This window comes from Topomyia yanbarensis, chromosome 2, assembly GCF_030247195.1.
Source record: "Topomyia yanbarensis strain Yona2022 chromosome 2, ASM3024719v1, whole genome shotgun sequence".
NCBI lineage: Eukaryota > Metazoa > Arthropoda > Insecta > Diptera > Culicidae > Topomyia > Topomyia yanbarensis.
Window position 1 is genome coordinate 59,103,272 of NC_080671.1, and position 27,125 is coordinate 59,130,396.

Genomic DNA, 27,125 nt, shown 5'->3' on the forward strand with positions numbered 1-27,125 from the left:
TAGCGCTTCCAAGAACACTAAAAATTCCAGCTGACATTTTCACCATAGATTAGTGCAGGACTTGTTGGGCCTAAGTTGGACACTGGCAATTTTGTGATATTTCGGAACTCCTCACGGTGCCGAGGACACTTCATTTCTCACGTTACAGCATCGGGGTGTCCGCTTGATGATACTCGATCTAGCTTACTACAGGATTTTTGTAACAGCTTCGTGGAGGTGGTCTGCTTTACTGCCCATTATTTCATATCTGTCCTATTTAATGTAAACTGAGAAAAGATCAATCAAGTTTGGGATAATTTTCGTTATTTTTTGTATATGAAGTTTTTCAGTGTCGTGTTACTCAAACACGATCGTTATCTGACACTGACGTAGTGTGATCCTGTGACACCTTTGGTGTAGTCTCAGTTTAGGTCCTCTTTTAAGTTCGACTGTCGAACAATACTTTTTTGTTGAATTTCGATTAGAGGTTTTAACCATAGGATCCTTTGCCCCTTTTTTGGGGTTAGAAAAATTTCTTTTTGAAAAAATTCTAACGATGTGCGGGATTGGGAATCTAACCCAGATGCCTTGCGTACAAGGTTTACCAACCGCGCTAGGATCGCTTCCTAACAATAATTTAGTTAATTTAATTTTTTCGTTTCGATTTCAGAATCCGATACCAACTAGAAACCAGAACTAATCTAGCGTCGGTTTGGGGCTTGGCTCTAAGTGTGTGTCGGATTCTGATGGGACGACGTGGAAACACAAATTGCATTCCATGTCTTTCGTACAAAAGTAATTTTACCCATTTTTTTCTTAGTTCTTTTTGTCCACAGATAAATATATAGCATTGTGAATAATGTTGTGTGAACATGCAAATGGCTCATGTATCCTGAAATGTTTTCTGAATTATTCTCTCTTAGTTTTCAGAGTAGATCAAGATTTCAGCGCCCCCTAAGGCCCTTGGCGGGGCCAACCCGGCCAGCCGCACGCTGCGGGCCTGTGTATTACGTATCCATCATTGAGGAAGGTTGACCTCCAATAGGAACAGTAATGTTGCACATCGATGGGTTTTGATGTAAATTTTATGTTTTTCTGCAAAATAATGAGTGTTTTCAAATAAGATTTTTTTGTGTGTGATAAAAACTCAAAAATAGGGCAAAATGGCCATTTTTGACACACTTTGACCTTTGTTCTAATAATTACAGAACTTCTAGATTCATCGTATGGGTCGACTTCGCCTGTAAATAGGTCAAAAAATCGATTTTTGTTTTTTCCATTATTTGATAGATTGATTCAAAAAAAGTTATGTAAAATTTTGGGCCGATCAAAAAATTGGGGAAGAAACGGATTTTTTTGTCCTACATGTGGCTTACGGAACTCAAAACTTTGAACGCGTTTTTCTAAAAACCATGATTTTGAAACTGGTGTGCACATTAACTCAAAAACGGCTCAAACCATTTTAAAGATTTAATGATTAAACTAAATTGCGCTAAAAAAATGTGTCAAGACATTTTTTATACTTTATTGCAAAATTTAAAAAAAAATAAAAAATTTGCCAAATTTCATGCAATTTTCGTAAATATCATTTTTAAACAAAACGTTATTCAACAGAGGAATTAGGATAATTAACCTATTCTGGCCGTGTTTCTATTATTGTCCTACCCATTTGACACCGTTCGTTTTAGCAGCGTCTATCTAATTGGAGTTCCCGATTAGAACTTCCGTTGCGCTCAAACACGAGCTGTTGATACTAATTTATACACATTCCATCGATTGTAGGTCGAATAATTGATAGTAAGCCAGCCTCCCTGATAGGCTCTTTACAATAATAATAAACAAAAAAGCCCTTTTTATTCCAGAATCAATCCTTGAGGTTCTTAATTGCTTCGTTTCCAGAGAAGCTCCCCTTAAGGGAGGTTTTGAGTTCCTCCCGGCGTAGCTTGTACCCAAGACATGATGTTATTTCATGAAGACTCTTGCCACAGTATATATACTTTTCAGCATTTTTATGGAGAATTCATCTACATGTTCCTCTCCATATTTACCACATCGTGGTTTATTGATACAGTGGTTGGCTGTATGACCCAGATCTCTGCAGTTGAGGTAATTCATTAGGCGCGGTTTGGTAGAGCTGACCCAGGGATTAGCTGATGCAGCGAAAGTTAGTTGAGGCAATTCTTGACGGATCAGTTATGTAGAGCTGACTCAGGAACAGTTACGTAGCCAAATTTGCCGTTCTTTATCACTACTAAAGGGCGAACACGAAATTATTGCGACACCGAAAATGTCATGCCTATTTTCTTATAATGTTTAAAATCAAACCAAAATTTTAGGATAGTTTTATACATATATTTACTTCAAAAATCAAAAGAAAAGTTAATCGATGGAGCCTTGAGTGTAAAATTGAACGCATTTTCGCTTGATGCCCTCCATCAAAGTCTTTACAGTGTCATCCGGTACCAGTTTCTCAGGTTTTTTCCATTTTCTTAACATGGCCTTCTCGTCTTTGACTGTCTTCTTGCTCTTCCGAAGTTCCCGCTTCATCATTGCCCGGTACTGCTCCACTGGGTGCAGTTCCGGACAGTTTGGCGTATTCATGTCCTTTGGAACAAAATGGACAGAATTGGCCTCATACCACTCCAGGACACTTTTAGAATAGTGGCATGATGTCAAATCTGGCCAAAATAGCGGAGCTTCGTCGTGCTGCTGCAAGAACGGCAAAAGGCGCTTCTCGAGGCACTCAGATTTGTAGATCTCGCCATTTACTGTGCCCTTTGTCACGAAAGGCTCACTCCTAAGTCCATAAGAGCAGATAGCCTGCCAAATGAGATATTTGGAGGCGAACTTCGACATTTTCTTCTTCTTAAATTTGTCGTCCACATAGAACTTGCTCTTGCCGGTGAAAAATTACAACCCCGGAATTTGCTTAAAATCGGCTTTTATATACGTTTCGTCGTCCATAACACAGCAGCCATATTTTGTCAGCATCTTCTCGTAGAGCTACCGTTCCCCCGTTTTTAGCCGTCGATTGTTGCCGCTCATCGCGGTTTGGGAAGTTCTGTACCTTGTATGTATGTAGTCCAGCTCTCTTCTTTGCATTCTGGACGTAGCTCTGCGAGATGCCGATCTTTTTAGCCAAATCACGGCTTGAGACGTTGGGATTTGCTTTAATCATCCGCTTCACCTTTCCCTCCGTCTTTTTGTTCTCCGGTACCGGTTTTCTTCCAACTCCTTTGCCGTGGTCCAACGTCAACCGCTCCTGGAACCGCTTCAACACTCTGGAGACGGTTGAATGGTGAATGTTCAACATTTTTCCCAACTGCCGGTGCGACAGGTCAGGAAATTCCAGGTGTTTGGAAAGAATTTGTTCTCTCGACTCGCGTTGGTTCACCTCCATTGTCGTTGAATCGAAAAACACGACTTCGAGTTTGACAGCATGTAAACAATACACATCAATGAGAAAGTGTGCAAAATTTGGTTGATTTTTACCCAATGGTAAAAAAGTTATGCCCTGTTGAATGTGTCGCAATAATTTCGTGTTCGCCCGTTAAATGCAACTACTTTTCGTTCATGATTTTTACATACAGAAGCAAGGGATTTTTGAATTGGCACTTACCTCGGAAATTACTCCATCTATCTCCACATTACGCGTTGGGACATAGACACAGAGTTTTGTTGTAAAGCGACTCTCATAAGCAAGTGACATTTATAAATTTCGTAACGCGAAATATGTTCAAAATCGACCCTCCTCACCTCCACCAATGTAACAAGTCGTCACAAGTTTCTTAATCCTCCCCTCCCCTAGTAGGTAAGAAATACTTTCAAAAACTCTTTCACGTTACGTAACGTTTCAGCTTACTCCCCCTTCCCCATGTGCAACATCATGTCACATTTTGTTATACCTCTTTCCCCTGAAAATGTTACGTAATTTATGGATAGACTCAATCGCGTTCACTTGCTTCAGGCTACCAAGCACAACGCGCAAATTGCTATATCGTTCCTTGCTGGTCTGTGTCCCAGCCGAGTAGTATTTTGTCAGGTCCCAAGGCATGCCAATTACTTTGATATTCTTCACACCGGAAGCAAAACGTTCATGATCTATTCGAGTCAACCTGGTAAATTTTTGGACACGGAGACAAGTTCCAACAACAAGGAGGTTTTGCAATAACAGTTGGTTAATGATATGGTCGGAGTCGGGCAGATTTGTCAGTCCTGACCGGGAGCAGCGTTTCAAGGAGCTACAGTGCACAAATCAATCGCTCAAAAAGTGTTTAGCAAGGGTAGAACAGAGAATAAAAGCAAAATATTACATGATATGGCTACTTATCGTTTGGGTTGGTCGATGAAATGATTCGGCCACAAACAAAATAAAGGGCAGAGTACATTTTCGGAGCACCTTTGTTTGTAGTTACAGAATCGACAAGTATAATCTTGAAACAAACAAAACAGTAACGGCTATACCGGAATCACTCGAAAACATAAAAAACATCAAACATTCAGCAGTCAAAACCAAAACTGCTCTAGCGACGACGACATAAACGTGCATACGAGCGAGGGAAAAGGCATTCGGCACGTTCAACAAGCTGCAGAGGGCAAAGCTGACAATGAGTTCCTCCCAAGAAAAAAATGTGTTTTAATCCACCTAGTGGTGCAATTGTGCCTTTCTCATTGGTCCAAACTACGATTCCATGGCTATGGTTATGTTCAATACAATGGTGGAAATGTATATTACATATTCAGAACGATTTGCACATACATACAATTGATCGACAGCCACGAACTTAAGATGCTATGTGTCAATACTGAAACACTTGAAACCAGTGGCGGATGCAGGAGGTGAGTTCGAGGGGTCCGGACCCCGTCAAAAATATTCATCTTGTTAGGAAATTTTAAATTAGTTTTAATTTTGAAATAGTTTCAAACTCAAAATCATTTCAAACTAAATTTTTCACTGATTTTTATTAAATGCGTTTATTGTTTATTACGTAATGTGTTTATTTCAAAATTCAAGTTTGTTCTAGAAGCACTAGGAAACTTAATGGGGGGGGGGCTTGATGGGAGGTGCTTGATGGAGGAAGGGGGGTTTAGGGAAGGATGGTATGTGATGTGTGAGGAGGGAGGGAGTGCTAACCCTTCATCGCATGCTCCTAGCTATGCCCCTGTCAAAATACAGAAAACCTATATTAGTCAAAAAATTGATTATGTTGACGATGTTCACAGTGATTGAATAACCTTTCTTTAGGAGAAAGGCAAAAATCAATACAAGGAGCAGAGAGCAGTGCGCCCAGGATGGACTGCAGCAACAATATTCGTATTTTCTTATGGATTCTAAATTTTAACCCATGGGTTAAACCTTAATAAATAAATATTAATAATCATAATAATAAACGTTGAATCCAGAAAATTTCTCTTATCGATGTTCAAATTCAATTATGGTAAGACTTGTTAACGATTTATGACCTTGTCCGTCAGTTTGTGTTTAGCTGGGGTCACTCAATATTGAATCAGCATAGCATCATTCTCATCATCGATCTTTACAAAATAAAGAGGGAATCTTACCCAGAGCAATTGAATGAATTTTAGCCGAGCAGCCCTACCAGCAATACAGGTCCACAAAATTTACTTTTAAACAATAGACACACCAAAAAAGCAGGTTCCTTCAACCGATCGTCACGAATACTGATAGTGTAGTGAAACAAAAAAATATCTCAGAATACATTTTCGCACCTCTCGAACAGCGCTTCAGTTTTCGCCAACAAAGTCGTCGCGTGCCGTTTGCTAAACAGAACACGATAGTTAATGCAGTAACACTTGGTTAATGATAAGGTCAAGACACTCGCAGCCATTGCTTGGTGTGTGGCAACCACACGTATCAACTGAACCGATAGCTCACGCCGAGGACTTCATTCCAGTCCTGTATAATTAAATCGGTCATTTCACTACATCACGATAGCCCATAAAATTTAACGGCGCAATTTCGACCATCCGCGCGCGGTACCTTCTCGGCGAGGAAAAGTAAATCGAAAGCCTTATTGATTCCGGGACGATTCCGCTCATCTTATTGCCGAACGGAAAGGTAAAAACCTCACTCTGGCAGGACGGGTTGAAACACAGTTGAAGGAGAAATAAAATCCCCCCCTCCCCTCCCCAACTATTGAACATATTTTCTCACCTTTCGACAGCGCGAAATACCCGGAACGAAATGGCACGGTCCGAAATCGACAGATAAATGTTTATGACGGGCCAAATTGAATCGGTAAAAATCATTTAAACAATTTTTATTTGTCCCTCGCTCCTTCGGGCCATGATGGGAAGGAGGGGTGCCTCTACCAGAAAGACACGATTGGAAGTGATGACGAGGGGGGGAAGGTGTGACAGAATGTGATATTTAATGGTACCGATGAAAATGGACAGTTCTAATGTGACCCATCAGGAGCCGTTTCAGTTGACATTATGGCAGCAAAGGATAGCGTAATATGTTTCAGCTGTCAACGTGGGGTGGAGAATTTTTCGAAAAATTGATGAAGCGGAAGAATATGTTTGGACAGATGAAACATCTCAAACTAATCCCTTTTTTGCACGACCGTAATAAAGTAGTAGTTTAAGAGTTTCATTAAATATTTGATTTATTAATTTTGTTCGTTATCTTTAGTTAGTTATTTTTGAATTTAAATCGAAATATTTCGCGAGTTTACGATTTTTGGGGCGTTGAATTCAAAATCTCCAAGACGAGATGTTTTGTTTATTGTTATTCTTGGTGATTTGTACTGCCGTGTTTCGAACTTCTTTCTAAATCGTCGTCATGAACCAGTTGAAGGATAAATCATGCGGAAGGTGTAGAACGGCAATTGGCACATCTGACCCAGCAGTTTGTAAGGCTTCTGTGATGGAATCAGATGGATTTCCACAAACACTGCACTGGTCTAACGGAAGACGAATTGTTGGCTTACAATGGCTCAAAAGTAATTTGGATGTGTGACAATTGTCGAGTTTTTTGGAAGATATAAGATTCCGCAATTCTGTTTTCTCCGTGAAAGCTGCCCACGAGAAACGAGAAAAACCACGAGATAGTGAAATTCAACCTTTGAAACAGATTTCAGGGTCACTGAATGCTAACGGGGGTGATTTTATCGAATATCCAAAATAGTGCTCATCTTCGCAATGCAACAAAAGTGCTGTTTTTAATGTAATGTTTATCTTCAACAATGCAAACCCGCTCGGAAATAATGTCTTTCGCAACCACAACGAAAGATCGTTTTAAGCTACCAGAGATTCCGCGAGAAACCGGCCGACCGCAAAATATGACCATCGTCGTTTCGAACGAAACTTTGTAGGTGTGTTCGGTTTATGAATCTCCATGATTTTCTCTGGTAATTGGAATAATTTGATACAAGAGCAATTTTTCATACGTTCATAGACTTTTTTTTGTTCGATTACCGTATTTTATACAGTAAAGCTATCTGAGAACGAGCTACAGGGAATAAATCCTTCTGTCCGAAAGAAATATACATTGAAAAAAAATTTGCGTCATTTTTCAAAAAAAAGTTAAAATTTATATTAATAATTTCAATCGCACAAAACTGTAGTTTTATTACAGAATATAGTTCTAAGCGTCATTTAAAATCAAAATGCATTTAACAAAAATCTTCATAAATTAGATATTTGTTGAGATATTTGGAATTTTGCTCCAACGAAAACAATTTTATAAGTTATTCATTTGCGTTACCCATCAAAAAATTTAAACAATCTAATGTTTATCGCTTTAAAGACACAAAATAAACTTTTTAGTGCATTTGGATTATGGAGAAGTTTTCAATAAAAAAGTTTTCCTAGCGACAACTTCTGACATGTTTTTATAATTCATACTATTTGCAGTCAAAATTACAATTTTCATTTTCAAAAACATAGTTCTAAATGCAATTTCAAATCAAAATGTCCATAACATAAATTTTAGGAAATGTAGTAGTTCTCAAAATATTAAAATTTTTTTTTAAAAAAAAACAATTATTCTGTTTTATTACGCCCTTTTCATAAATTATTCGCTGTTATTCCATTTGCTCATTTCTCGATCTTTGCTCGCGTTATCTGCTATTTCAGTAAAAAATTGACATTGGTTAATGTGAAAACCGAACAAACAAAACCTAATTTCACATACTGTTGAAACATCAAAGCCCTTAGTCAAGCAAAAGGATTGAGTCGTTTCAATAAAAAAAAGAATGACATTAATCCGTACGCTGCACAGAGGAGTAACTGGGGTCAATTCCTGGCCAAAATTATTTGTTGCTGCTATTGCTTTTATTATGCCTTAATATGAACAAAAAATAGACTAAAATTAGTTTTTGGAACAATTTGGCATCTATCCACCTACCAGTGCATAGGTCAATTTTCTATATCCTTTCGAATACTAGTAATTTCGAGGTGATCTTTGAGAATACATATGGTTTTCCAGTTGCAAAAACAGTTGATCAGTGGAAAAGGGGGAAGAAAAGGGACGGCTGCGCATATTTTCATAGAGATACATTTTGAAAAACATAGTACATGGCTGTAGGGCATTTCGGTGTACCTCAAATTACTAAAAATTTCAATATTTTCAAATGGTTTGGAATCTGTGGATCGGACAAGATCGGAAGAGTTCGAATGTTTTTCAGATAGCTGGAATCTACTTTTGTAATACTGCTTCAGAAACTTTGCCGGATCTCGCCGTATAATGTATCTTTTTTATCATTCAAATTTGGAATATAATGTTTAAAAAACTAATTTTTTAAAGTTGATGCAATGCAGAACAACACTACTATTTTCAGTTGGTTTGAGCCTAAAGTTATACAAAAGGCTGTGTTCTACTACGTTTGTAATAATATTGTCTTACTTAATACAGTCATCATCACTAGAAAGCGATATTGCTGGATATATAATTAAAATGACTAAAAAACTCATTGAAATATCACCACTTTGCATCCAAGCACAAAATCTTTAACAATTTTTGACATACTCCATAACTTGGCCACGTTATTCAGCAGGCATATAGGTATGTAAAAAATATAACGAAAAAGAAAATCGAAAAAAACATATTTTGGTTATTTGCCAGGAATTTGTTCTAGTTACTCCTCTGTGCGCTGCACAAATCACTATATCTTCGGTCTTCATTGTCGGTTTAAGTAAATTTTAACCGTTATATGTCCAACAAAAAAACACCTTTAACAGGCCAACGAGGATACCCGGGACCTACAAATTGAAATGCTCATGACTATGGCTTCCATTAACTGATTTAAACACTTTTAGATATTTTGGATTCAGGAACTCGTGTACTTTTTGATTCTATAAAATTGAACCGGATGAATGGTAAGTGGATGAGTTCCTGAACTTAAAACACTCAAAAGTATTAAAATCGGTTGGAAATTACCTTAGTTATTGGTATTTCAGTTTTATGGGTACCCGGGTACCCACGTCAGTCTACGTATTACAAAAATCAGGAACCCTCCCCCTCACTCCCCCCTACTATATCAACAATATTATTAACTCAAAAGCTTGACTTAGTGAAGTTCTAAGATGTCACGTTCCAATTTCCAGCTATGGTTAAAACAGGGGAATTTCACTAATTGAAACCTAATATGGTACACGGGTACCGCGTCGTATACATAACGGTTAAAATCAGTTTGACCAGGACAACCAATTAAGTGCCACGATAAGCAAGAAAGTACTAGCAAATATTTTCCAATAGTAGATCTCTAATCTGGCCAAACTAGTACCCAACTTACTTCTCATTAGCACTAGAATGCGTTAGCTCCATCGGAGGTGCAAATTGCTGCATGAACTCGCTACGGCACATATCAGGTTACATTTCAACTTTATCGGGTAAAGAATATTCGTTCCGTTCGAGCTGTTGCTCGAAAACAGGATCACGTTCAAAAGCACAAAAATATGTTGACGATAATCGTAAAATAAAGGAAAAGTAGAATTGCTTACACCCACTCTGTTCCTTTTTTTGTCGACTGTGACTGGCTCGTTTCTTTAAATCAAACACCCACACATGTACTTCTCTAGTTGCACAGTAGTCTACCGTTTCGGTCGTCAAGTCGATTGTCTCGGGTGCACTCCAGGTTGGTCGTCATTGTCAAAGTTTCCTACACGACAGGAACCGGCCGGTGCACAATGGGATAGATCGGAAAATATGGGGCACAAACGTGGAAGGTTGTTCCATACGATTTTGTAGTTGATTTTATGTAAAATTTTTGAGAGTTTGTGTTAATGACCGAAGATCGGTTTATGACTCAACATATATTCACGTTTTTCGAGTCTTAATGCTTAATAAAGCATATTAAAATATAAAAAACCGATAGCGTTACCTGCACTGTTTCGGTGCAACCCAATCCGACAAAATGTAATATAATTAATGGTTTACGGATAATAATAATTACTGTTCGAACATTAATTAAAGTACATAGTTCTAGTGATTGGTTATTTCATTTAACATATATGGTTAAAATCTCACCAGCACCAACGCACAGTAGTCAAAAATCCCGAAAAGCTGGCCAAAAGTTGACAAATAAATTTCTTCCTTTACAGCTATAGATTTTTTTACATCTTATATCCCCATTGGAGCATACAATGATGTCAATTTGCCACAGATGACTCTGTGAACCATTGAATTATTACCGACAATGTAGCTGTCGGAAACCTTAAAACCAATGCAAGTTTGTGCCAGAAAAATTGCTTTTTTTTTTCAAAAATTCAGTATTCGACAATGAATTAGCCTATGAGAAATGGAATGGACTCTAATGTTGAAGGTATATTCTTTAATAATGAATCATTCTGCTTTCTTACAAGTGACATGAACAAAAAACTTATTGTTTGAAAATTGTTAATAGTTGTAAGAAATAAATACTAATTTAAAATGGTTAAATCTTACTAGATCCAATTGATTTTTCGACTACTTAATGTTTGTTAGGAAATTTTTCAACAACTTAGCTTCAACTTCCTGCAACTTTAGATTTTATAGGCCTCTTAACTTATAGGCCTCATTCTAACTGAAAAGTTCAAAAAATCATAAATCCATAAAGAGAAGAGATAGCAAGTTATAATAATCCACAAAAATGTGGTTTTTTGAAGCATCTCCATTTTTCTAAAACATTACAAAATAGTCAAAAATCAAATAAAATAGATATAGCAAAAAAACTCCTTTTAAGATGGTATATCGACATGTACATCTGTTTTACTTTTTTCTTTTAAGAGATAGACATTTTGCATCTTCAACAAAGTTTCTCAAAATTAGATCCTCTACAAACTTTCTATAGACACTTTACCCTTTCAACAACAAAAGTTATGTTTTTCATCTGACTATATACCCCCTTAAATTAAAATTTGCCACCATCATATTAAATTGCTAAAAAAATTAAGAAACCTTCCTGAAGACATCAAAGTACTATAACTAATAGTTTCGTCGCGAATATTAATGTCCGGCTTTTTTGGATTTCATCCTACTTTGCAACGCCGCCGATAATGATATATTTGAGCGGCGATTTTTTTGCGAATTTTGCCATTTTTCACGAATTTACGAATACAAGTTTTGTTAATATTTACAAATGTGGCAAATTTTCACGAATTTTGAAATTTGACGAATTTTCTAAATTTTTGCGAAAATTTCCCAAATTACCTAAATTTTTACAAATTTCTTCATTTTTTATGAATTTAGCAAATTTTTATGAATTCAGAAAATTTTCACAAACTATTACAAAATTTTCAAATTTTCACAGTTTTGTAAATTTTTATGAATTTTGAAAAAATTTTCTAATCTTGAAAATTTTTACGGAGTTTGCACCAATTTTAAAAATTTAAACAGATATTGCAAATTTTTAATAATTTTGAAAATTTTCACGAATTTAAATTTTTTTACAAATTATGCAAATTTTACAATTTTTTACAAAGTTTGCAAAATTATTTCAAGTAGTTTAGTCTAGACGACTTTTAATATTGAACGTCACGATATATGGAAGATCTTGCACTGAAAAAAGTAAATTCGTAAGTAGAACGAACATGATCATACTCTGCTTGAATCCATTCGTCGTTTTCTGCAACGAAGCATTTTCTTGCCTTGTGAATAGTTGGCTGTGTTCATGTAACGATCTGAAAGAATGACGACTTGATAAACGAATATTTGGTGTAGGTTGGACGAAAGTGATCGTCGATGACGAACGTATTTTTCGTGAATGAAACGAGATGTTCCGTTTTCACTATTGAATATATATATATATATATATATATATATATATATATATATATATATATATATATATATATATATATATATATATATATATATATATATATATATATATATATATATATATATATATATATATATATATATATATATATATATATATATATATATATATATATATATATATATATAGTGGATATTTCTCGGAAAAAACCGCAAATTGCATAAAATTTTTACGAACATGTTTCGAAATGATGAGCATTTGGGGGAAATCGATTTGCCAGATCGATCTTGTTCAGCGCATGAAAATAATCGATTTTTCCAATGAAAAAAATTCCGACACATAAAATGGTTCGGTGAGTCGACTACAAATCTATTTCGTTGATACATAGTACGAACGTCATTTCATAGCGAGTTGCTTGTTAGCAGCGCAAAATAAATTTTGTAGGATAGTTGCAATCTGATTTCGAAAATTGTGCGAGTTTCTTATGAAATAAAGATAACGCCAGTATTCGATCAGTCTCTAAACAATTCAAGGTTCCGTTCAAAACATTACGTGCTCGTGTGAAAGGATAGTTCTGATCATGAAGGCGCGTCAGATATTTCGCGTGAGTTTACAATATAATAATTTAAGTTGTTGTTGAAGCAGATAATCGAAAAAAATATAATCGAAAAAGAGAAGGAAAATGAAGAAAAAAAATCTCCGAAGCGCAAACGTGATCGTCGCACAGTCAAGCAACTATGAGAGCCGGAATGCACAACTTCAATTCAACACTCTGGCGACAATGAGGACACCGGAGAAGTCATTCAAAAGTGCCAAGCCAGATGCAGCTGCTGAAAAAAACATGTTTTTTCAGCATTTCCTTTCGCGGTTTCATAATTGTTCACATCATTTGACACATCCTTCTTTTTTATCTGAATGACGTCAATGGATTGCATTTATTACACTAGTTTTACAGTATTTCTGAACTCAGTAAGCTGGTGGTCATTGTCAATGTAAAATCGTGTGCTGAATCTTTTCAGTTTTCGAGTTAGATTAAAAAATGAATTTCACCTTTAAAATGAAAAATACATTTAGTAACATCCATATATCTTATGTTATAGGGCATCGATACGAAACATAATTATGTTAAATTAAAGGTGAATGAATGTACTTTTGTCGTCTGAAAATTTTGTTTTATTGTAACTGATGGTTCTGACGTTATTTACGAATTTGTTGATCTTTTTTCTTAACTTTCCCTGATTTTTTAATGAAATTTAAATGTTTGGTCAAGATTTTGGGCAAGATAAAACAGTTCTAAAAATTGTATTTTTAGTGGAACTTAAAACCTGCTAAAATCAATTAAAATAAGTCCTTATCAGTTTCAATCGGATGAAAATTGTAAAAGTTATTCAATATTTTGTAAAATGTAAATTTTTGAGTTTCTCGGGGTCAACTTATTGAATCGTCTTGATTCCAATTCTTCCTAGAGTTTGTTTCATAATATATCAGGGATTCTGTGTTAGAACTCTGTTAAATAAATAAAATGAAGAATTTTGAGAGAATTTAATCGGGGTATTATTCGACTTCGTTTATCCAAATGATTCAAATCTTCTGATAATAATAATAATTTAAGACTCAGTAAAGTGATAAGTCAACAAAAAATTGGTATTAAATAGTACGCATATTATTTACATGTGTCATGTAGAATCATATACGTTCGAATCTCAGTATAAACTGCACTCTGCACTGTACCCTGATTTACATATCGTAAACTTAAGACGACGCAAAATATTAAACGCTAAAGAAAAAAAAGTTGGTAAAAATAAGAGTTTTTCACTCTTAGCAAAAAACAATCAACGCATACTCTTAGTTTGAAAATATTTTTTTTATTTTGCTTACCATTCTTTATTAGCTCAAAAGGAAAACTTTTATTTCTTTTATTATTCTTGATTAATTAAAAAGTTTTACTTTCAACCTTATAGTAGGCGTTGGTTGTTTTTGCTAAGAGCGGAACACTCTTACTTTTACCAATGTTTTTTTTCTGTGTCAATGAACTTGTGAGGATTTAGTTTACAAAGAATTTGGTATAAGAAGAGAAATATTTTCTGTATGACACATGTGAACATTATACACATTATTGCATACTAATCATTCGATGATTCATCCCTTCACTGCGCCTGAAATTATTACTATCATACTGGAATCATTCAGATAAACGAGGTCGTATAATACTCCAGATTAAATTGTCTCAAATTTTTCTTTATATTTGTTCAACACAGTTCTAACAGAGAATCTCTAACATTTTATAAAATAATCACTAGAAAAAAAGGGTTTGGGACGGTTCAATAAGTTAAGTCAGAGAAACTCAAAAATTCTCATTTTACAAAAAATTGAATAACTTTCATAATTTCGATCCGATTTTAACTAACAAGGGCTTATTTTCATTGGTTATTAACAGGCTATAAGTTTCACCAAAAATATAATTTTCAAGATTGCTTTATTTTGACCAGAATTTTGACCAAACTCTCAATTTTCTTTAAAAAATGAGAAAAAATTAAGAAAAAATTCAACAAACTAGTAAATAACGTCAAAACCATTAGTCGTATCAAAACAAAATGTTCAGACGGCCGAAAGTAAATACTTTTACGTTTAATTTATCACAATTACATTTCATGTTGATGCGCTATAACCGAAGTTGTATGATTTAGAATAAGCGTACTTTTTCCTTTAAAGGTGAAATCCACTTTTTCACTCTAAATTTTTTGGGCTTTATTTTTGGATTCAGCTCACAATTTTGCATCGAAAATGGAGGGCACTTGTATAAGTTAAGATTTTTATTTTTATTTTGTAAAGTAGTGTTATTTGTGTTATTAATTTAAAAAAAATCTTAAATACTATTTTTCTCCACTAGGGTGACATTTGCCATCTTACGGAGCACCACGTCGGACTAAGGCTTTGCTTAGTAACACAAATAATGTTTTTGTATTTGTAACTAGCATCAATCCGGTGCTAGCTTAGTCCACTAAGTTAATGTCGGATTCTGATGCGATGAAATCGAAACGCAAATTCCATAGCTAATCTACGAAAGTCGTTTCATGTTTTTTTTACGAACATGTTGTACTAAACCTAAAAGTGTTTCCATAGAATTACAAACGGTACATCATATATACGAAAAAAGCGTATAGTTTACGAATGTTGTCTGTACGAAACCTATTCGTAGCAGATTTACGAATATATTCTCTCAGTGTGCGTACAAATTATTTATTTTCATCCACTCTATGGTGGTTTATCCCAGCGGAGTTTCTAGATTGAGAACTTTTAGGCGATTCTTATGATGAAGGATCTCAGGCCGATCTTATACGCTTGAAATTTATTTTCGATTTTTTTTTCTAGTATGGTTAAAGCAGGTAGCACGAAGCATTTTTTGGCCTTGCGACTTTTATTTTCAGAATAATCCAAATCGATTATAGATTGCCATAGTTATGAACTTTTCAATTTGTACTCGAGTACTCTGTTACGGGCTAACACAATCCTGAAGCCCTTCCTTAGGCCCCTCTTACTATATTATCATTTTCATTCCCCCAAAAGCTAAGCTTTTCGATATTCTAAAATGCCACTAAGTGTCAAATTCCAACTTGGTAAAGAACATTGTAATTTCATCCATTGACATTTTCGGGCACATAAGTGTTAAAATGTTTTTTTCGAATGTTTGACCACTTGCATTCCCCACAGTGTCGCTGTGAGCAGTGAGCAGACGCAGTAAGAAACCGAGCTTTTCTTCAACTTTTAACATTCTCGCTGTAGACACGGAACGGGGGCCCATTGCGTCGCACCGTCCATTCGAATAAAGAAGAACCAGCGACAATGGGATAAATTACCAGCAAAATGCGACCGGCCATAAAGATGAATCTTTGCAGTATAGCCCGTGAATAAGATAATTAGAAGCGATTATCCAATTACTTTGCAGAGTATCACCGTGAGAGGTGCTGGCTAGTATGATGGAGCAGAAAATTAGTTCTTTCCAGTTGGACGAGAACAAACAATTGACTTGCAGTGTCTCGCTGTGCTGGTCGCTGCTTGCACGAAAAATAGAATGACACTTATTGAATATTAACACTGGGTGGGCAGGTTTTCTTTTTAATTCAATTCGGTGACCTCGTGTTCTATTCGCTGGAAAATGACGATTGTTCTAACAGTGAGTGAGCGGAATGAGAAATGAAGACCTTGACAGTAGCGTCATCACCCAATGCAACGAAGAAGGTACTGAATGGAAAAGTGCACTAAAACTTTTTTATTGCATCCCATTACACAATATTTTCCAAGAAGTTTCTTTTTATTGCAGAACAAAGGCACCACCATCGCATTGGAGAATCGACCGGGTTCGAGGTTTGCATGTACTTATATACATACATAGTGGCCACCCGATCAGGGTCGAAGTTTGCGAGCTTGAGGTCCCTAACCGTTGATCAATTGAGTGAAACTTATCCTCCACTCAACATGTATGCAGGAAGAAGGATTGAACGAAGTAGAAATTTGCTCCCGTTCGACGGAATAGAAGAGACTCTATCTCTGTGATTGCTGTTCGGACGGTGGAATACGAAAAAAAGTCACTGAAAACCTGTTTTTATTTCAACGTATAAAGGAAGAAAAAACTGCACTCATAAAACGCGGGAACCAAAGATTGCAGCATGTAGAACTGGATTTAATCGACGGGATAGGGAAAAATGCAGTAAAATATACGCTTTGAATAATTAATAGAATGTAAATAGAATTGCACTTTTTACGGCGGATTAAAATTGGTTGTGCATGGAACGGGTTTCAGCGAACAATTGACATTTAGATGGTTCGGGGTAATAGTATCACGGATTTTGTTTAATGTAGTATGACCAATAGACCATTGCTGCTTGAAACCTCGAATAGACTGGGACTGTGGTTCTCATCGTACCTTCAGGAATCAGGAATCAGTAGCGTCTGGCTCAAATGACACGTTCCCCATGTTGATCGGAGATTTATGCCTTGTCAAATCGTATTTTCATCATTTCCTGATGGGAAGGATTGGGGAAGCGTTAAGGTTAGGGTTAGGAAAATAACGACACAGAACAATTAAAACAGAGCATTTTGCAACGCCGGAAGGATGCTAAACGATTTGCAGGTGCTACAACAGCAGGAATTAAACTTCCTACCTTTGCACAGTGGGACGGAATCAAAAAAAGCCGGACATTGATATTTGCGACGAAACTATTGGCTATGGCACTTTGATGTCTTCGGAAAGGTTTTTTTATTTTTCAAGTAGTTTATTGTAATGTTGGAAAATTTTGATTTAAGGGGGTATATACGCAGATGAAAAAATAACTTTACAAGTTGTTGCCAAAATTGATAGTCGTGTATGGAAAGTTTGTAGACGAAATGATTTTATGAAACTTTGTTGAAGTAGCAAAATGGCTACCTGTTAAGCGAAAAAAGTTATTGGGTGAAATTGAAGTACAAGTCGAAACACTCCCTTAAAAGGTTTTTTTATTGTAACTTTTTTATTTGATTTTTTACAGTTTTTTGGTGTTCTAGAAAGTTTAAAACACACCTTTTTTGCGGAATAGATCAACTCGCTATCTCTTCGTTTTTAGGATGTATGCCTGTTTTTTGGTATTTTTGGCTAACTTTTAGAGGCTATGGTTTGTAGAGTAGCAGGCAGTAGTGACTAAATTTATTTTTTGTTATTTAGCAAGAAATACCCCATTGATACATATTTAAATCATAGGGGGATTTAATGAGATCCTTGGAATAATGTGGGGTAAAATAAACTAGCGTTTTAATAAATTATGTGTATTATGAAGCATTAAATATAAACTATTATGCGAAATTAGTACACATGTGAAATATTATAGTTCATTCCATATATTCCGACATTCAAAGTTAATTTTTTGTTATTAACATGCTCATAAGTCATCAGTGTCCTGCAAAATCTTCTTCGTCATTGGATGAACAAGATATTTCGTTGCTTAGAATACTCGGAGGCCTCGCAGGGATTTAGAATTTTTATTTAAACAGTGAGCGGTTATATCAACACCACCGAGGGGATACTGAGATAACGGAACGGCAACACCCTTAAAGAGGTATTGTCATTCAAATACGGCTAAAACTATAACTCTTTACCACACATATTTCGTAGAGTACTATTACTTCCCCTCTTGTATATCAAACTTAATCCCTTGTTTTAAATTTTTTCATAAAAAAATCTTTTGGCCCTCTTTTGTATATGGAATCTTATTTCTAGTTGTTCGCGCACATTCAAGCGTCTGTAAAGCTGTCGGACAATTATGACGAAGGAAATTGTTCGGTTCGCGGTGTAGTAAGAACTCGCGGTCACATTAACTAATTTCAGTGGGTTTATTCCATACTTATCATAAGCACAAACTGTCCAGTATAAAACAAGAGCGTATCCGATATAATTCAACTGTAATTTATTGTACAGTGCAGTACTGTAAATAGGTTTTCGTTTGATGCTAACTGTTTAGTACTGACTGAATGTGGATAATTATTGATACTAGCTCTTAATATCAACTTTGAATGATGACTGTTTAACTGTTAATTGTTTGAACTATATATAGGTTGCTACCACTATTAGATGAACACAACTGTTCATACAGGAAATGAGAATATTCTAGAACCTTATCTATGTATGCGTGAAACGCAACTCATTGCTTCAAGCTGTTCCGTAACGTACAGCTACTCGAATTTTAGGCTAGTCATAAACTGTTTTGAACTACAGTGGGTTCATGCTAAAATGATTCAACAATGCTAAGACTGGCGTAAACACTAGTCTTAAGATAGCTGTAAACTTTTTTTTCTTTTGTAAAAAAATATTTCAACATTGTAACTTTCTAGTTCTTAATATCCAAAATGTAAAAACAAAAGAATTTGGCACCGCCAAGCTAACGCATTTGTGCCTATCAAATAAACGAAATGAATAAAAAAATATTTTCGCCACGTCTTTCACTGAACTATTGGGATTCTTCTACTACAAAGCGCTGTCCTGATTTAATAAGTTTTATACTTTACTTGTCGGGCAAATGACCATGAAGATTAAAGCATCAAATAGACAAACAAACAAAACTTTTCGTGTTTGGACTGATTTAAAGACCGTTCTTTTGAGAAAATTCGTGGTCAACCGGTGGGTTCGCCTGGCACATTTCGGTATGACCGGTTTTACTAAACCTATCTTCGGAAATATTCGAAGTTTTACTTTGAAGTTTTGGGATAATACTCCTGGGTAAAATGGCTAATTATTGCAATAAATTGCATATTGATTTTTTGGAAGTTTTTGATAGCATGGCGCACTTAATCGAATAAGGTGATTAAGATTGTTTTATTAACTTGAAAAAATTAAATTTATCCATTGTAAGTGTCATATTCGTGCATATTTGGTATTAATCTTTCAGTAACAAAGTATCGACAAGATAATTTCATATTCTTTCCTAAAGTTTATCAATTTTGAATGTTCCAGTAGGTACTTGTTAGTTTAGCAATTCTGCCCTAAAAGTGTAAGTCGCTTTTTGGCCAAACTTGGATTAGTAAAGCAAAATATTTGAGATCTTTTTAAATATTCTCGAGTAATGGTGCAAAATACAACTTTGAAATAAAATATTTTGCTTTGATTTCCTACGATCTACAAAAACTTTGTAAATCTTTAAAATCTACACACTACTACTACTATACATATTATAGAGTACTTATCAATCTGAATGATAATATGGTGGAATTTATTCGAAAAACTTCTCAAAGCTGTAATATAAAATATTCGAAAGACAATTTTTAGTACTTCCGAGGAATATTTTGATTTCAAATTCCCATGAATTGATAGGAATAAATTTCAGCTGTCGTTGACAAAAAACCAATTGAATATATATTTGGTAGCTGTTTGTTTTTGTCATTGTCACTTTAAAAAATAATCTGAAGTATAAAAATTATTTTTATTTACAAAACGTGATTTTTGTTAATTTTGCTTTTTTCACTAATAAAAAAAATCGAAGTCTCCGTAGACTTTTGAGGAGGGGGGAGGGTTCGAGAAAAGTCTACTAAAGTCTACGTGGGGGGAGGGGGCTTAAAAATTGTCAAATTTTTATATACCTGGTTTATGGTTTGGCCCGAGGGCCTGCTGTTTCGAGAATTCATCGACATTCATGTCAATAAAATCCAATCGTGGACCCGGACTAAACCGACTCCAAACTCCAAGCGGATGTAATCATACTGAGGATTTGGAAAGCCCAATGGTGACTAAGTAGCTGAAGAGAAATAGTACATGTTACATCGCCGACTTCCGAATTCCTTTCTTGCACAACTTGCCACCGTTACGAAGAAGCATTATTCCGCCGTCAGCGCCGAGACTGCACAAACGAATTCACGCTGCGCTGCCATCACCGGGACGCCTGTTATGCCGCACTACGGAAGCCCCGAGCGCTCCGGCGCAGTCGTGCTACCAGCCAGCGACAAGCTTAGTCGTCCCGGCCCTGCGTTCGGAGGTCGTGAGGGGGTCTTCGCAACTCCCTTCTTAGGCGAGTATTTTGCTTTAGATGACGATCCGCTTCCTGAAAACCTTCTGGTTTCCAGCTTCCCATCGGGTACATCACGCCCTTGCAATTTATCGGGACGCTTGGCACGTGGCGTCGATGGTTTGCGATTGTATTACCAAAACGTCAGAGGGCTAAGGACGAAAATCGAAGACTTATACTTGGGTGCTCTTGACGGCGACTACATTGAAGCAGTTTGGACGAAGATTACTACTCAAACGAAGAACTACTTTATTGGAGCTGTTTACATTCCTCCAGAAAAAACGACTTGATTGTTCTATTATGCAGTTCCACCTAGACTCCATAGAGCGCGCTTCTTTTCAGGCAGATACAAACGATGTGATGATAGTCCATGGCGATTTCAACCAACCAGGACTCATGTGGGTTTCTTCTGGACGTGGGTACGCTTACCCTAACCCGTTATCCTCGACAACAAATCCTGCCAGCCACTTACTTCTGGACGGGATGGCTTTTCACGGACTAAGCCAAGTAAGCACGATTTTCAACCATCAATCTCGTTTTCTTGACCTTGTCTTCGTCAATAAGAATGCTTTGCCTGAGTGTTCTGTGAGTGAAGCTTCCAGTGTGATCGTTCCTTTGGATAACTATCATCCCGCTTTAGAAATATCCATTTCCACCATTAGTTCATCACTATATGAAGAAGCTTTAGCTGTGAATCGTCGTAATTTTCGCAAGACTGATTGAGTAGCTCTACGCCGCTCACTGTTGCTGATTGACTGGAGTGTACTACTTGATCAAGTGGATGTAGATGTTGCAGTTGATCTCTATAATCGGTTCCTCCTTATCAACCTCCCAGGAAGCCTCCCTGGTCGAACGCAATGCTTCGGAATCTGAAACGCATCCGTGCCAAAGCTCTACGTGCGCAGACAAATCGACGATGCCCTATTCTCAAGCGCTTTTTCGCAATATCCAGTAATGAGTACCGCTGTTATAATAAATTGCTGTACAAAGGATATGTGAACCGCATCCAACAAAACTTACGACGAAATACGAAGGGCTTCTGGATTTTTGTTAATACGAATAGGAAGGAAACGGGTCTTCCATCTAGGATGGTCTACAATGGCGAAGTAGCGACTACGAAGGCGACAAAGTGCTCCCTATTTGCCAGTTACGCGTCCCGTGATGTTCCCGTTGGTGCGGTGGATATGTATATGTATTCACCATTTCAGAACAATCGGTTCACTCTGCAATACAAAAAACGAAATCGTCGTATGCTCCAGGACTAAGTGCTATGCCTTCAGCTGTTCTGAAAAAATGTATTTTAGCGATTCCACTGACGCACCTTTCAATGTGTCACTTCAGCAGCAAAAATTTCCCGATGATTGGAAGTGTTCAGTCATGTTTCCGGTACACAAGAAAGGTGACAAAAGCAACATCGAGAACTACCGGGGAATCACTTCGCTGATAGTCGAGTCAAAAAATTTTGAATCGCTTATCAATGAGGTACTGTTCTCGGATTCTTTCCCGGTCAATCGGTGGAAACGAACCTAGTCTCCTTCACATCCTTTTGTGCGGAACAAATGTCCAAACAACTGCAGGTGGACACGATCTACACAGATCTTAAGGCTGCTTTCGACACTGTTAACCAAGAGATACTGCTAACGAAGCTTGATAGACTTGGATGCACTGCCCGATTCTGCCGTTGGCTTCGATCATACCTTGTACGCCGTGAAGTCGTTGTTCAAATTGGTGACAATGAATCTGAGTCCTTTTCCAACCATTCTGGAGTTCCTCAAGGTAGTACGCTTGGTCCGCTACTGTTTCACTGTTCATGAATGATGTTGTTTTCGTCTTAATGCGTGGAAGGAAGCTGTTCTTCGCCGACGACTTGAAAATATTTCTAATTATAAGGAAAGAAGCCGATTGCCGTGAGCTACAGTATCTCGTTGATACCTTTTATAGTTGGTGTAAAAGAAACATGATAGTTCTTAGTGTTGCTAAATGCTTTGTTATCAGCTTTCATCGAACGAGGAACATGTTTACTTTCAACTACAACGTCGCTGGAACTCAGCTGCAACGCGTTGATCATGTAAAAGATTTGGGCGTCATCCTTGATGAAAGGTTAACGTACATCCATCACTTCTTAACGATCATTGACAAAGTCTACTAGGTTTTATGTTCAAAGTATCCAACGAATTCCGGGACCCTTTGTGCTTCAAAGCACTGTATTGTTCACTGGTGCGCTCACAGTTGGAATTCGCAAACGTCTTCTGATGCCCCTACCATGCAATTTGGAGCCAAAGAATTGAAGCCGTCCAGTGCAGATTCATAAGATATGCGTTGCGTCAATTGCCTTGGAATGATCAGCTGAACTTGCCACCATACGAAGACCGTTGTCGATTACTAGGACTGCACACTTTAGAAGATCGTAGACAAGCGTCGCAAGCCACCTTCGTATCTAAGCTTCTTCTCGCCGAATATGATGTTCCCGATCTCCTATCACAAATTAACCTCTACGGACCAACCCGTGTCCTTCGTCCCCGAACACTGCTGCAGACTGAAATGCGCAACACTAACTATGCTGCCAACAGCCCGATACTAGCAATGGTCCGTCGCTTCAACGACTTTACCGACATCTTCGACTTCGTCATTAGTTCTGCACAGTTTAGAAATCGTTTGTTATCACTTTAGGTTAATTATTTGTAATTTAGTTCATTAAGACTCATTGTCAGATGGACGTAAATTGTTAAATACATAAATACATAAATGAACGGTCCTAAGGCAAATTGTTCCAACAAATTCATTAAAGCTCGCTACTGCTACTGATACCGATGCAAACTATGTCTAATCACTAATTGAGTCCTTTTTGGATTGGAAAGCTTTCGTGCATCTCGAAGCTAAATTTCATTTCTGAATATAATTAATTGCACTGGTGGGACGAATTGCATGAAATAAAACAAACATTAATTGATGTAAAATTGATTTTGCTTACACGAAAAAATGCTACACCGAGCGAAGCATATGTGCTTACTCCACATGATACGAAAGTATCTCCGAATCGCAATTAATGGGAAACTCACATTCCCCGTCTGGTATCGGGGTTGGTCATCGTGCACACTACTTCAGGCATTCGAGATGAATTCCCTGCACGGTTATTGAACGTGAAGGCAAAAGGCAAGCAAAAAGCTACAGAGTTTTATTAAATTCCTGGCTTGATATGAGATCTAAATTTCATGGCATAATCCATCTTCCAGAGCGAGGCTGTCATCGTCATCCAGCCGCCATGTTTAACGGTGCAAAAAAAACGGAATCGCAGAGTGTACCGGCTTCAACCGAGCGAGCAGATTGTTTTCCCATATATTCTTGGATGCATTTGGCTTCCCTTAGGCGAGGGAATGTTTCGGGACCGAATGTACGAATGTTCAGATATGCATCCCTTATTGCTTCCTCGCTGATTTCTCCCTCCTCTCGACCGTGTGCTGCAAGAATATTATTTCATATCTCGCGTGGTTCGAAACATTCATCCATCTAACCATTCCGGAATCCGGAAAATTGTACAACATGCTCACAGCCCGTATATGCATCGGTGGAACTAGCATGCGAATCCGACCTGCTGGGTTCCGTTGCATTTATACGTTGGTGAGCTGCTACATCAAAATTGTTTCATTACCACTGAAATTCGTGAAATTGTGAGGAAAAAAAATGAAATTAAATTTACGACCGACTTGAAAAGTGAGCTGTTTAAAATTTGGGAAATTGAAGAATTTTTCCTGCGATTCTGAAATTCGTTGTTTAGATGAGTGCACTTTGCTATAATCTGTATGTTTGAGATTAAAATGTTAATTTGAAATTCCTTGCAGCTCAGACCGGTCTCTGTAGAGTCTTTTCAAAATGAAACTTCCACCTCTCAACGAAACGGTTAATTCAACCACGTACAATAGGCTCGAATTTGGAAGTAGTCAACAGATAAACAAGATGACATTATATCTAGTGAAACTTGCTTGAATACGAGCCATAGACAGATGTCGATGCAGAAAATTAATTTTCTAACAAGTTCTCCACCATCCCTGTCGAACCATCGTACCCCACAAATCTGCCGTCATTACGGTGAAAGATAACTTTTCCGGTGACGTTTCACAGTCACTATGATTTGGATCTGTTTTCATATGAGTAAGTTTTTATTCTAGCGATGCGCGTGAGTTGTTCTAAATTTATACTAATTTGGCAAATGGAAAGCCTTGTAACTTCTCAAACGAAGCACTACGATACGAATCAAAGCACAAAAGTTGACATACTTCGCAAGGAGAGACGAACTAACTTGTGTATCTCTACCATTTGGAGATTGTAAACATCGAGTTCGGATTCAGGTCGAGATTTGAGGATCAAACAAACGTTCGGTTCGGGTGCGATAAACAGTAAATCCGAACATTTGTTGAATTTGCCTGAATCCCATATATCAACTATTTAAAAAAAAAATGGTTTTATACCGATTTCTTGAGTAGGAGATAGAAGGAAAGTTATATCCGACTCTATTTGCAAAATCATCCTAAGCGAATTACTTGAAAATTCCGTTGACAAATTACGACACAATTAAGAAGAGGAACACCTAAGGGGCCGTTCATGAACCTCGTAGAGTCATGGGGGGGGGGGGCGGTGGGTCTAGCAAAAGCCTGCGTTTGTCTATGAGGAGGGAGGGGGGTATTTGATAAAGTCTACGTAAACTTTGATTTTTTTGTTATTCTCGTATTCCTAATTATAAATAGAATTTAAAGAGAGTTGTGTTCATCATACAAGTTGACTCAGCTAGATGTATTTATGCAGACACTTCAAAGCTAGCACAGTACACTATTGAGGTAACTACTCTTTAGGCCAGCGGTTTTCAACCGTTTTCGTACCACGGACCCCTTAGAAATCATCCTGGGTTGCTGCGGACCTTCACGGATAAACATCGTTTTTGTATGTTTTCATTTTGTTGGGAAACAAGACTTGAAATTTCAATATGCTCTCGGAAAATACATTTTTCTTTGCGGAACCCAGGTTGAAAATCACTGCTTTAGGCGACCACTCAACCCAGAGCTCACGCAATTTTTTGGACAAAATAACAATCCGACACGTTTTTATGCCTTGCCTATATTAAAAAAAATAGCTTTGGTCTCAAGAAAAATTCTATGAATAACCCAAAATGGCACTTCTAAAGACGATCTCCCAAAATTCCGCTCCACGAAAGATTTTTACTGCGAAATTCCTGCAGTCGTGAATTACTGAGACATTACTAGTTATTATTAAATGCATGAACCATTAAAAGTTAAAAAAAGGTCAAAGTTAAGTAATAAAATTACCATGATAACAAGAAAACGCCCGATTATTTACAATAAGTGGATTGATTTTTTAAATTTTTTGTTCATTAATTTCGGTGGTTCAAACAGTGTAGTTAAATTTCTACAACAAAGCGTTTACTCAAGTTAATCAGTTTGTAATTTCTCTTGCAACCATTTACACTGATTTCAAATGCTTCAAAAAATTTTAGTTTTCGGTCTACGTGGTTTATGAACGGTCCCTAAGTGTATAGAACATCGTTGCGGTTATGTTTCTGACATTATCCATCCATACTTTTTCTTCCAAATAGAAAACTACAGCATAATTGATTCAATAATTTCCTCTTCATTTCATCAAACGACAAAATTATCGGTGTAAATATATATTCTAATTAAAACAACAATAAACTTTGAATAATTCTGTTTTTATTTCTCTAATACTGTTAGGGACCATTCATACATTACGTAACGCGAAAATTGTCCAAAATTGACTACCCCTTCCCCCATGTAACAAATTGTCACAAATTTCTCTATCCCCCCTCCCCTATTACGTAACAAATCTTTCGAAATATTTTTTTTGTTCAGTGAAAACATGTTACGTAACGATCTAGTTTACTCCCCTTCCCCCTCCCCCACATGTCACAACATATCACAACTTGTCGTACCCCCTCCCCCTAAATGCGTTACTTAACGTGCGTTACGTTAAATTTTGGCAAATACAATTTTAGTAATCAAATAAATTTATTGTCTCCTGAACAATTTTCTTTTTGAATTCAATCCATAACACTAGTTTACAGTAATTTGTATCCTGAACATTTTTATACCATTTCCATAATAAAATGATTTGCTGAAATCGAAAATGCGATAATTTTTTGTATGGGATGGATTATGTAATATCTTGAAAAGAACCATTTTTCGAAAATAAAAATTAAAAATAAAAGAACTTTTATAAAGCTAATATAACGCATACAAGCCTCATGACACTTCAAACCATGAAAGCAATATATATGCATTTGGTGCTATTTCAAAGCAAATATAAAGCCAATATATTGCTAATAACTTGTTTGTTATGCATCTCCTCTTTAAAATAATATTCGACACAT

General features: G+C 36.7%; 1 protein-coding gene across 3 annotated transcripts in view; it reads right to left on the reverse strand.

Annotated features, from left to right (window-relative positions):
* The window catches only part of LOC131686130 (protein O-mannosyl-transferase TMTC2-like), an 876,983-nt gene that overhangs the window by 22,429 nt on the left and 827,429 nt on the right, over positions 1-27,125 (reverse strand). The gene's annotated exons all lie outside the window — the stretch shown is intronic.